The sequence below is a fragment of the Mastomys coucha genome, unplaced genomic scaffold, assembly GCF_008632895.1.
Source record: "Mastomys coucha isolate ucsf_1 unplaced genomic scaffold, UCSF_Mcou_1 pScaffold5, whole genome shotgun sequence".
Taxonomy (NCBI): domain Eukaryota; kingdom Metazoa; phylum Chordata; class Mammalia; order Rodentia; family Muridae; genus Mastomys; species Mastomys coucha.
Window position 1 is genome coordinate 57,107,711 of NW_022196911.1, and position 12,834 is coordinate 57,120,544.

At 45.3% G+C, this 12,834-nt stretch overlaps 1 protein-coding gene across 3 annotated transcripts in view; it reads left to right on the forward strand.

Annotated features, from left to right (window-relative positions):
• Specc1 (sperm antigen with calponin homology and coiled-coil domains 1) overlaps nucleotides 1-12,834 on the forward strand; it is a 293,053-nt gene that overhangs the window by 9,828 nt on the left and 270,391 nt on the right. For all 3 annotated transcript variants that reach the window (XM_031353951.1, XM_031353952.1, XM_031353953.1), the window contains exon 3: nucleotides 9,321-9,589. The gene's annotated coding sequence lies outside the window, so the exon portion shown is untranslated. The remainder of the gene's footprint in view (nucleotides 1-9,320; nucleotides 9,590-12,834) is intronic.

A 12,834-nucleotide genomic window follows, 5' to 3' on the forward strand; every position in this document is an offset into this window, starting at 1 on the left:
AAAAAAAAAAAAAAAAATATATATATATATATATATATGTTCTTGTTCGCCAGGCAGTGTTGGCATACGCCTTTAATCCAAGCACTTGGGAGGCAGAGACAGGCAGATTTCTGAGTTTGAGGCCAGCCTGTGTGGACTCCTTCCCCCCTGACTGGTCAGGAGGGAAGTCAGGAGTCCTGACTGCTGATCCTTAGATCAAAGACTTAGCAGGTCTCATGCTTATGTTAAAGGTTTACCGGATCTTCCTTTCAAGATCTCCTTCTGGTCTGGTGTTAATGGATTTTCTCCTGTTTATGTTAAGATGAACAAGTTTCGAATTCCTCTGGGTCTGGTTCCTAGCGTGACTATAAATACTGAGTGAATTTCAGTAAATCGCTCTCTTATCACTTCTACCTGGCGTCTGTGTCCTTCCTTGTTAACCGTTTGCTTTCCCAAGACCCAATTAACCCAGTTGATATATTTACCCACAGAAGAAGAGAGACCGCGGGCCGGTCCCCTTCAAGCCTGGTCTATCGAGTGAGTTCCAGGACAACCAAGGCTAAACAGAGAAACCCTGTTTTGAAAAACCAGAAAAAAAAAAAAAGTTCTTGTTCAAAACTCTAAGGAATTCTGCTTCATTTAATTAAAAGCTTCTAGCCATGGGGAATGCAGAATTTTACACTACTAGATGTGTCCCCTAGGTGGCAGCAGAGTCCTAACTCTAATTCTGATCTGCTGGGCTTCTGTTTTGGGAGGGTGTGATGGGAACTAGGGGAGTGGGGATGTCTATTTGCTTGTTCTCTTTGTTGTTCTTGTTGTTTTATTTGTTTGTACTTTGAGACAGAGTCTTTCACTGTAAACCAGGCTGATCGTCTACTTGTGGCAATCCTCCTGCCTTAGTCTCTCTAGAGCATTAGGAGTACAGGTATATGTCAATGTATCCAGCTTCCTGGTCCTTTTAAAAACTAATGATGACAATGAGAGTGTACTTATGTAACATAGATATGTATATGTATACCTATATGTATATCTGTATTACATAATAAACATTACATAATATATTATATAATATATTACATAATATATTGCATATATATGTTTTGCAAATAGGCAAATTTTGAGCCATCTTTAATTTAAATTTTATTTTTAATTGACTATCATGACTATTATATTACTATTATGAGGCTTTAGTTCATTCCCCTGTGGACAGAAGAAGTTTGTAATGACAGACAGATTTTTTTTTTTAAAGATTTATTTATTTTATGTATATGAGTACACTGTAGCTATTTTCAGACACACCAGAAGAGGACATCAGATTCTATTTCAGATGGTTGTGAGTCACCATATGGTTGCTAGGAATTGAACTCAGGACCTCTGGAAGAGCAGTCAGTGCTCTTAACCACTGAGCCATCTCTCCAGCCCCATAGACAGAGATCTTAATGTGGTCTTCAGTGATTCATATATGTATATATACTGCCACATAAATCATAATCAAGGAAATGTCCCACAGGCTTGCCTAATCTCAACTGAGAGTCTCTCTTCCAATATGATTCTAGATCATGTCAATCTGACATAAAACTAACCAAGACAACTATGTTATTCAAGAATTAAGCAATTTAACACTGGTTAGAGAAGGCTTTAAATTTCTATTGGGCATAAGAGTCCCAGGGTGTAGTTTTGGTTATTATAAAAAAATAAAACTATAAATTTAATAATAAACAAATACAAAAAAAGTTTATAAACTCTGGTACTCTTAAGCATAAAAAGAATTTATCTGGATTACATGAGAGCCGTTTGTGAGGGTTCAAAATGGTATTTAATCTAAAGTGTCTTCAGGTCCATGTATTTCTCAGCTTGACGCTGGAAGGTCCCCAGCCTCCCACTTGGAAGGTCCTGAAACCTTTGAGGGATGAGGACTGTGGAAAGCATTCAGGTCATTGAAAACATGCCTGTTGAATGGGACATTGTATACCAGCTCGTTCCTTTTTTCTTTTGTTTTCTGAGCATTAGATGAGCCCTTTGCCCTTTCATTCAGATCCTATCAGGGATGCCAATGGTCAGAAACCCTCAAAGCAGTGAGTAAGAATCAACTTTTTTCTTTACAAGTTGATTATCTCAGGTACTTGGTACAATAGTAGAAAGCTGACTCCAGTGAACAGGCTCATCAAACAGGCCCAAGCAAAAGCGCCTCCCTGATGGCCTTTCAGGTAAGCAAGACGGCGAGGTCCCTGCCACTGCCACAAGAGGGCTCTCTAGCAACGCGACTCACTGGAACTTGATTCACTTTTTTTTTTTTTTTTTTTTGGTTTTTCGAGACAGGGTTTCTCTGTGTAGCCCTGGCTGTCCTGGAACTCACTCTGTAGACCAGGCTGGCCTTGAACTCAGAAATCTGCCTGCCTCTGCCTCCCAAGTGCTGGGATTAAAGGTGTGCGCCTCCACGGCCCGGCTTGACTCACTTTTGCATTGTGCATTCCAAACTTCAGGGTGGCACACCCCTTTGACAACTTAGAGCCCCAAAGGATGAAGAGAGGGATGGCCTCCCTACTGCAGTCACTAGAAAAGTAGGATCTACAGCATGCTTGCAACAATTCAGGCACATTCTTTGTCTCCAGCTTCGACAGTGGAGTGCCTCAATCCTGGAGTGCCTTTAAAAATTATTATCGTTATTATTATTGTTGTTGCTGCTGCTGTTGTTATTGTTGTTGTTGTGTATGTGTCTGTATGCTTTTACTGCTGAGCCATCTTGCTACCCAAGTAGTGCTTTTGTTTGTTTTGTTTTTCGAGACAGAGTTTCTCTGTGTAGCCCTGGCTGTCCCGGAACTTGCTCTATAAACCAGGCTGGCCTCGAACTCAGAGATCCACTTCTGATGGATCAAAAGAGTGCACCACCATCGCCTGGCCCTGGTAGCGCTTTTATTGTTGCTTATTTTGATTTGGAGATGTGAGGGCGCGAGACGGGGCTAGAGTTGACTGTCCAGAGCCTTTGTTTTGTATGGGGATACTTCAGCCAGACACAAGGTCTCACCAAGAATGGTGATGCTCACTGAACTACAATGCAAGAAGCAAAACAGAAAGGAATTTTCTTTTGAACACTTATCGTGAGGAAATTACTAGAGGGAAAGCGTCAGACAAGCCAACGAGGAACATAGCAACAGAAGGGAGGCGGTAAATGCTGAGGCTTGGTGACCGAAAAAGGCGAGGTCAGCGCATAGTGGCAAAGGGCAGTCTGCCGGAATACAGGCATGTAAATAGGTGAAGCAACTGCGTGGTTATTTACAAAGCAGAACTCCAGGGGGACGGGGTGGGGGGGCGCACAAAGATGACATCAGATGTTCAAACTATAACTAAGGACACGGAAGACCTTAAGACTGCAACTAACAAGTTATTACGCAGGAGAATGTAGGTAAGGCCAGAAAGGCCTGATGGGAGGGCACAGGGGAGGGCGAAGGGTGAAAGAACACCAGAGAATTGTGGAAGGACCAAGAGACACTGGCGAAACTGGGTTGGATTATGTCGTACTTTGGAGGGCTGTGTCAAGCAGGAGGCACAGCTTAGAGAGATCGTTAGGGAAAGCAGGCTTGTGTAACATACGGGCCTATTTTCTTCAAGGGAAGGAAATGACACCTGTTCACCCGGAAGGCTCTTGTGTGTGTTGTTTAACAATCTGGTGATCATCTGCTATTCTACAGAGCCAACCTTCACCTGAATCTGCCCAAATCCTGAGCATTGTCTAGGCCCCAGTCCAGAGCTTTGTCTCCCAGTGAATAGAGCCCATCCTTATGAGAGAGGGAACTTTGACTTTGCATTCTCCATCAATAGAATCTATCTGTGTGTTTATTAAAGGGCTCTCGAAGGCTCCAGCATGGCAAACATGGAGCTGGCAGGCTTGTCCTCTCCCCGTCCCCTGCTCTTGTTAAACCATTAGGTTATATTCCTAAAGCTAGCCCCCAAGGTCTAGCCCCTCATTTGGCCACTTCCTTATGCCTGACTAAAATAGGTCCAGCGGTCCGCAGAGATAGCTTAGCAGTTAAGAGCATTGACTGCTCTTCTAAAGGTCCAGAGTTCAAATCCCGACAACCACATGGTGGCTCACAACCATCCATAATGAGATCTGACGCCCTCTTCTGGTGTGTCTGAAGTCAGCCACAGTGTGCTTACAAATAATAAATAATAAATAAATAAATAAATTGCCGGGCGGTGGTGGCGCACGCCTTTAATCCCAGCACTTGGGAGGCAGAGTCAGGCAGATTTCTGAGTTCAATGCCAGCCTGGTCTACAGAGTGAGTTCCAGGACAGCCAGGGCTACACAGAGAAACCCTGTCTCAAAAATAAATATAAAATAAATAAAATAAAATAAAATAGGTCCAGCAGTCAAAATTCATTATTTGGCCACACTGACTAGTATGCCCAGTGAAGACTTACCATCTTATCCTAGCACAGACTTTCCTTTTCTCCATAAAAACCATTCCTGCAGAGAGGAGACACATGCTGCCATCTTTGCCTGATCCAGAGGCAGCAGTCTGTCCCCATCATGCTTGTCCCTCCTGGGTAATAGAATCTCCTTTGTGCTGAGAACTTGGTGTCTGGGTATGTTCTGTGCCCACTCTGAGGCTTCTTCACTTATTACAAAGTGGCTCTTTCTTCTTAGGCCTTTGCGGTGAGCACTATTTATCAGTCAATAGAACTCATTCTTAATGGAAGAGTCACAGGTGCTTTGCTAGTTTGAAAGGGAGTTTAGGTGCAGCCATCCCTGAAGCTTTATTGTCATAATTGTCACATGGAGACTTTACCCCAAGGCTTTACTGTGCTTAAATGTGTATGGAAAATAAACCATGAGATCAGACTCTGGAAGTGGTGTGTGTGTGTGTGTGTGTGTGTGTGTGTGTGTGTGTGTGTGTATGGGCGTGCGTAGGAGAGCCTTGTGGTACACACCTTTTCTCAACGTGCTTAAGAGGCAAAGGCAAGTGGGTCTCTGAGTTCACAGTTAGTCCCATATACATGGGGAGCTCAGAGCTACAGAGTGAGAACCTGCTAAAAAATAAAATCCAAACCCAACCCAACCCAACCCAACCCAAAGCAAACCAAATCAAGGGCCAGCAGGATAGCTTACTGTGCTTAAATGTGCTTTGCTACCATGCCTGGCAACCTGTTTGATCTCAGACAAACGCATGGTGGAGGGAGAGAACTGACTCCAGTAATATGTTTTCTTTTTTTTTTTTTCTTTTCTCCCCCCCCCCCTTTTTTTTGAGACAGGGTTTCTCTGTGTAGCCCTGGCTGCTCTGGAACTCACTCTGTAGACCAGCCTGGCCTCAAATTCAGAAATCCATCTGCCTCTGCCTCCCAAGTGCTGGGATTAAAGGCGTGTGCCACCACCGCCCGGCTGTAAGATGTTTTCTTACCTCCACATGCATGTGTCCCATATGCACCCTGTATACACATGCACACCACAAATATAAATAAAGTGAAACCAAAAACCCCAAGACAAAACTCCAAGAGCTGATTTTGATAAACCATGCTTTCTTTCAAACAAAGCATACAGACAGGGCCAGAGAACGAGCTCAATTTCAAAAGCTCTTGCCTTGCTGGCACAGATCTGAGCTCCATCCCCAGAACCCATGAGAAAAGTCAGTGGAGGTGGCACCTATAATCCCGATGCTGGGAAGGGAGAGAGACCGGCTGATCCTTGAGGCTGCCAACCAGCCTGGCCTGCTTGCCAAGTGTCAGGCCAGTGAGAGACCTGTCAAAAGAAAGATGGCTGAAGCCGGGCGGTGGTGGCGCACGCCTTTAATCCTAGCACTTGGGAGGCGGAGGCAGGCGGATTTCCGAGTTCGAGGCCAGCCTGGTCTACATAGTGAGTACCAGGACAGCCGGGGTTACAGAGAGAAACCCTGTCTCGAAAAACCAAAAAAAAAAAAAAAAAAAAAAAAAAAAAAAAAAAAAAGAAAGATGGCTGGCACCAGAGAAACAGCACCTGAGGTCCTTTGGGCTTCAAATGTAGACACACACACACAAATGTATACCTGCACATATATGTACACATCACACATAATCTCGCACACATGCATAGACATACATACAAACAACTCCCCAAGTTATCTTTTCTTCCCACTTTTCAAGTACATTTGCATAAAAGTCAAGTAAACTGACCTTTGTCAACCTTTAAACTTTCCTTTAGTTTCTTCAGGTCCAAATCTCACAAAACCCAGTCCAAGCTTCAGTTCTTCATGTCTGTCCAGTAACGTCTGAGCTCACAGCTTCCCAAAGGCTAACCATGTCCCTCCCACCCTCTTGTCAAAGTTCTGCTTCTTTGAGGCATCAACTTTACCACACTCTCTCCTTCCTATTTATTTTACCTTCCTTTAAAATTTTGTGTGTGTTGGGCATGGTGGTGCATGGCCTTCGACCCCAGTACTCAGGAGGCAGACTTGTTTCTGTGAATTCAAGGGCTTGAGGACAGTCTGTTCTAAGTCACAAGTTCTAGGACAGCCAGGGCTAAAAAATCAAAAACACATCCCCTCCCCAAACTGAACCAAATCAAAAACTCTCTCTCCGTGTGTGTGTGTGTGTGTGTGTGTGTGTGTGTGTGTGTGTGTGAGTGTGTGTGTGTGTGTGTGTGTGTGAGTGTGTGTGTGTGTGAGAGAGAGAGAGAGAGAGAGAGAGAGAGAGAGAGAGAGAGAGAGAGAGATCTGTGTGCGAGTAAGTGTTGACACAAGTGTGTCACAGCATAGCGTGTGGTAAGTCAGAGGATAAGCTCAGGTCAGTCCTTGTCCTTGCCTTCCACACTTTTGAGACAGGGTCTCTTTGTTGCTCACCATGTGTACACCAGACTCCCTGACCCAAGCTTCTGGGTTCTCCTGTCTGTACTTTCAATCTCCTTCAATCTGGGATTAAAGATGCATGCCATCAAGTCTGGCTTTACATGGGCTCTGGGGGTTCAAATTCAGTTTCTCATGCTTTCATGGCAGGTGAGCCATCCCCCTAATGCCTGCTTACTTCTTATTAATTAAAGACAGCGATCACTGTGCTTACCATTGTATTTCTCTATCAAGGACAGCTTGGGTACTAACACATAGACGGGCACGTGATGGCCCTAACTTGACTCCATGCTTACCACCCATCTTACTATCTGGGTGCTGTATAAGAAAGGATCATCGACTGGGTGGCTTAGATTATAGAGATGGATTCTCATGGGCCTCCCTCCAGGTATTTAAAGTCAAGCTTGACCTGATGTCGGTGAAAATTCACTTCCTGATTAATTGATAGGAACTTCTTTCTATGTCCTCACACCGGGAGATGTACAAGGAAACTCTTTTTGAGGGTATTAATCCATTTCCTGAAGTCTCTGCCTCATTATCTGCTAAAGGCTCCACCTGGGAGCATGGAACATCATTGGGGATTGTGTTGTAACATCTGAACAGGGACGGAGTCATCCAGTCCAGAGCATCCGCCATTCTCAATGTCTGACCTGGCAACTATCAACACTCTATGTTATCATTCTGGGTTGATTTGTTGATTTTCTTTTTTTCCTACAGCATCATACACACACACAGACACACAGACATACACACACACACATACACACACACACATACACACACACACACACACACACACACACACAGCCTCTCTTCTTTTCCAGAGAAAACCCCTTTGACTTTCTTCCCTCTACTAAAGGAGACCTTCATTCTCCTTCTTTTATGCTTCCCTCATCTTACAGCACGGGGTGGGGTGAGGGCTGCTTCCATCTGGGCCAGGATTCCTCTCTCCTTTCCCTTTTTTACGTGCACCACGTGCGTCGTCTGCTGAGCAGCCACGCAGAGTTAACGTTATTTTCCTGACTGTCCTTCAGGAGTATTCTTTCCATAAACATTTTAACATGCTGAAGTTTCTCCCATCGTGAAAACAAAGCAAAACACCAACAAAGGCCAGCCCAACATACAAACCCTCCTTCAACAGTTTTTCCACCTCTATTCCCAGGGCCTCTCTTCCCCTCCCCACCTCATCTAGAAAGAATCGGCCGTGTTTCATCCTCACTACCTCACACATGACTCATGATCTTGTCATTCTGTTCATGCATATTTAACAGTCGTAAATGACTTTTATATTAATAAATATAGAACATGTTCTTTAGTCCCTGGACAAAACGTCCACCCCCAGGGGAGGGAGAACCAGGTTGAGAGAAAGGACAACCCTGAACGTGGTCTTGACCTTGTTCAATTCCAGGGCCTCAGAGGTGTTCTAGGAAGGCTACAGTGAGGGGGAGGTCTAAGTTGGAACATAAATGGTCCCTGCAGTGTACCCACAGGAATGTGTGCCCGTGTGTGTGCGCGCGCGTGTGTTTGTGTGTGTGTGTGTGTGTGTGTGTGTGTGTGTAGATAACCAATGTCAAATGAGTCATGGAGTTATTTGAGGGGAACAAGGGAAACCTAGTCAAGTTCTCAAACTTGAATTTACTTCGAAATCATGTCAAGAATTTACTTGTAAAAGTACAAATTGCTGGATCCCATCTTTACAGAAAGCGTTTTTCTTTTTTGAATACAGTAAAATCAAATAGTGCTGTGAGTGGAGTTCCATGGTAGAACGCTTACTTAGCATGTATGAGGCTCTGGTTTTCATCTCCCGCACCACCAAAAATGACCCAAACCAAAACCTAATATTCTCTGTAGGATGCAGACTCTTGCACTGTAAGCAAGCTCTGGTACAATGTTGAGGGAATTGGTTTGAAATCCTCACTTTAAGAACAATGGTCTGGAAGCTTATTTGGAGACTCTAGCAGGGGAGCTCAGCTACTCGAACACCCTTGACCTAAGATGGGTCTTCCAATCTTTGCGGAAGGTCACCAAGTACATAGCTTGTACACCAGAACACACATGGAACAGTGAGAGAGGAAGGCCAAGCAGCGGTGACACTTGCTTTTAATCCCAGCACTTGGGAAGCAGAGGCAGGAGGATCCCTGTGAGTTTGAGGCCAGCTTGGTCTGCAGAGCGAGTTCCAGGACAGCTAGGGCTACACCAAGAAATCCTGTCTCAGAGGAGAAGGGGAGGGGGGAGAGGGGGACAAGGAGAGAGGGAGACAGGGGGGAAGGAGGAGAGGGGGAACGGGGAAAGGGGAGAGGGAAGAGGGGGTAGAGAGAGAGAGACCGGGTGGTGGTGGGCCTTTAATTCCAGCACTCAGAAGGCAGAAGCAGGTGGATCCCTCTGAATTCCAGGCCAGCCTGGTCTATAAAGTGAATTCCAGGACAGGACATCCAGAACTACAAGGAGACACCCTATCTTGACACTCCCCCCCCCCCCCAAATAGAATAGTCTAAAGTACCAAGAGGGACTCTCTTTCTTCCCCAGTGAGATGTTCCATCATCGACTGCCCATCAAAGGAGGTTGAGCCGGTGAGAACACCCCTCCGGAAAGAAACCGCTAGACTAGAACGGAGGTTCTTGGACTACATCTCCCAGAAAGCCCCGCACTGGCGCGCGGGCGCCCCCTGGACGTGGCCAGTGGGAAGGTGCTAGCAGGATCGCTAAGACCTTCCCCAGAGCATCCGTGAGCTTGGAAAGCCGCGTTGGCTGCGGGCTGCGGCGGCGCGGGAGTCCGGTCCGAGAGAACCACGGCAGGTGAGTTGGGGTGCGGGCTGCTCGGTCCTCTGTTTCTCAGCTGCCTTATCTCAGGTCTGGTAAACAAGACAGGGTGCAGGAGTCCTGGCTCGGGGACGTGGGGTGCCCTTCTGGAAAGACGCGCTGCGGTCCTGGGTACCCAGGAGGCGGGCAGCGAGGGGACCGCGCTGCAGGTGGGGACCGCAGGTAGCCGACCCTCCCCTCGGGCCGCGGGGTTGGCGCAGCAGCCTGGCACGGGGGCCAGGTGGCTCGGCCAGCTGTGGCCCTGGAGAGCCCCAGCCCCCGGGACAGGTGCGTGCGCTTCGGCGGGACTGGGGTGCCCCTGAGTGTTCGTTCACAGAGCCTCTGAGTCCCTGCCTTGCCCAGGTGATCGCCTAGGGATCGGGCTGCGGGTTTCCAGGACGCCTAGGAGCGCGGGGAACTGTGTGGATGCTGATGCGTGTCCCTGCGGTGCGCAGGCTAGCTGAGCGCAACAGTGCCGCTCTCTTTTCCTTAATGCCCTTGGAACAAAATTAGTTTTATGTGCTTTTTTCTTTTTTCTAAAACAAGTTTGATTCTGAATATCTTAGTTTGATTTTGTGCGAGCTCCATACGCCAGCACGCAAGTTTATATAATAAGCGGTATACGCTTTGGGGAAAAAAAAAATTCCCATTGAAGGTGCTCTTCCTTGCCCTCTATCGGATGAATTATGTCGAACTGGTTGACATGGGTATCCATTAGTAACTGCGGTGGCTGGAGGCGAGAGATAAAGTGTTTTTGAGTGAAGTCACGACCGAACCCTTTTGATCAGTTTTTGGTTTCTTACGATTTGGTTATCCAGTTTCAAACATGGTGTTATTTCAACACGGAGTTGGAGGGTGGAGACCGAGGGTTGTCAATTTTCAAACCCTAGTCTAAGGAAAATAGCTTTGCATGATTAACTCAAAGCCGTCAAGTTTGCTTATTGATTATTTTGAGACAGGGTCTTGCTAGCTATCTCTGACGAGCCACCACACCCGCAGTCATTTCGTTTGTGTTTTCAAGATAAGTGTCTCCTTAGGCAGTTCTGGCTGGCCTGGAAGTGCTTTGTGGCCCAGGCTGGGCCCTTCTCCTTCCACCCCTTGAGCATTGGGAATTTAAGGAGTGAGCCACCACACTTGGCCAAAGAAAGCATTTGTAGCGCCAACTCTGCTGCCCCTTCTGAAGCCCGCATCAGTTTCAGTGGTAATTTTTTTCAGCTGATTTGTGGATGTGCTAGGTAGATAACTTTATTGTTTGTTAAGAAGCACCATAGGACATTCTTGTCTTGTTTGGTTTTAGGGAAATGTTCCCCTGTCTTTTCTGTAACTGGACTCTGTTGTGTTAAATGTATTTTTATTCATACCTGATTTCTTACACTTTAAAAGTCTAGGAAGGCTGGCTTCCCCTCCCCCATGCTTTGTACATCACACGTTGATAGGACCATGTAGGTTTCCTTCTTTAAAATCCCTAGCACATTATTATTTTTGCTGGATTTTTATCACTAAAATCCTGTAATACTTGAAAATGAATTTTCTTGGAGCTGTGTATGGTGGCTCGTGACTGTAATTCCAGCACTCCAGACTGAGGGAAGAGGATGAGTTTGGGGCCAGCCTATGCTACATGGCAAGACCCTGTCTCCAACAAACAGTAACAAGACCACAACAGCTAAAGACAAACAGAAAAACCCAGTCCCAACCCCAAGAACAAAATCTCACCTAAAAATGCATGTTTGGCTGGTTTGGTCGATCCGAACACTAACATCTTCTTTAGTGCTGGTAACTGGCTTTGCTGTGAAGTTTTCCTCCTCCCTGTAATTAGACTTGTGCTGTTCATAGTGATCCTGCTGGGAACTTCCTATCATTTTCTGTGCTTTGGACAGAAGAATGATCTGTTCCTTGAAGTCTGGCAGAAATCGCCTACAGACTGCCCAGGCTGCTGCTGGCAGGTTTTACAAAGCCGATAGCAGCATTCACCAGCCTTCTCACTTGTGCCATGACCACTGATTGTTTGAAGCTGGCCTGTTGCTCCAGTCATTTTAATACCCATTATTGTCTCAGGAAATCATTAGCATTACTCATAACCAGACTATGTTAGCACATGGTACATACTCTCTTTCAGAAGATAAACTCATGCATTTATGATGAGTTATTATTCTTATTCATACTAAGGCTTCGTGGCTTCTCTCTTTCTTCCTCTTTTTTAATTTATTATTATTATTATTATTATTATTATTATTATTATTATTATTATTATTATTATTATTATTATTTTGGTTTTTTGAGACAGGGTTTCCCTGGCTGTCCTGGAACTCACTCTAGACCTTGAACTCAGAAATCCTCCTGCCTCTACCTTCCAAGTTGCTGGGATTAAAGGCCTGTGCCACCACTGCCCAGCTTTTTCTTCCTCTTGTTAGTATGTATTAAGTGTACAAAATAATGGCTTCCATGTACTTTTTTACACGTATATAATGTACTTTGACTGTACCCACCTTTTTTTTTTTTTTTTTTTTTTCAAGACAGGGTTTCTCTGTGTAGCCTTGGCTGTCCTGGAACTCACTCTGTAGACCAGGCTGGCCTCCAACTCAGAAATCCACCTGCCTCCGCCTCCCAAGTGCTGGGATTAAAGGCGTGCGCCACCACCGCCCGGCCCACCTTTTTTTTTTATTGGTCAGGCTTACTTATGATTGCTTCTTTCCTGAATCCTTCCAAAGAATCAGTTTTTTGAGTTAATGACTAATGCTATTGAATAGTATTTTCCTATGCTCCTAACTTCTGTTATTAAACTTTGATTCTACTTAGGTGAGTTTATTGTGTCCACATTCTGGTCCTTGAATTGAAAGCGTGAATCCTTTATGCAATCATTCGGCCCTTGCGCTAAGCAGGTCCAAGATGTGCATTTTTGCCCTGTGGCCTGAGCTGTGTTTTTACTTTAACCCCTGGGTTATAGGCACTGCTGCTGATGTTGTGGTCTTGTAATATGGTGGTCATCACAATTAGCAACACAGGCAGCATCACACTACCTACCTGTCTGTCACTCTCCTCCTGTTTTCTGTCACATGCTGTCTTCTGGGGAGCATTTCCCTTCTCCATTAAGTACACTTTTAAAAATCTCATTCAGTCATGATAAACTGTTGGTAATATCTGAGAATACCTTTATTTTGTCTCCATTTTTGGACTTGGCTTTCCCCATGTTTCTTTCTTAAACTAATTTCGGAGGGTGTGTGTGTGTGTGTGTGTGTGTATTA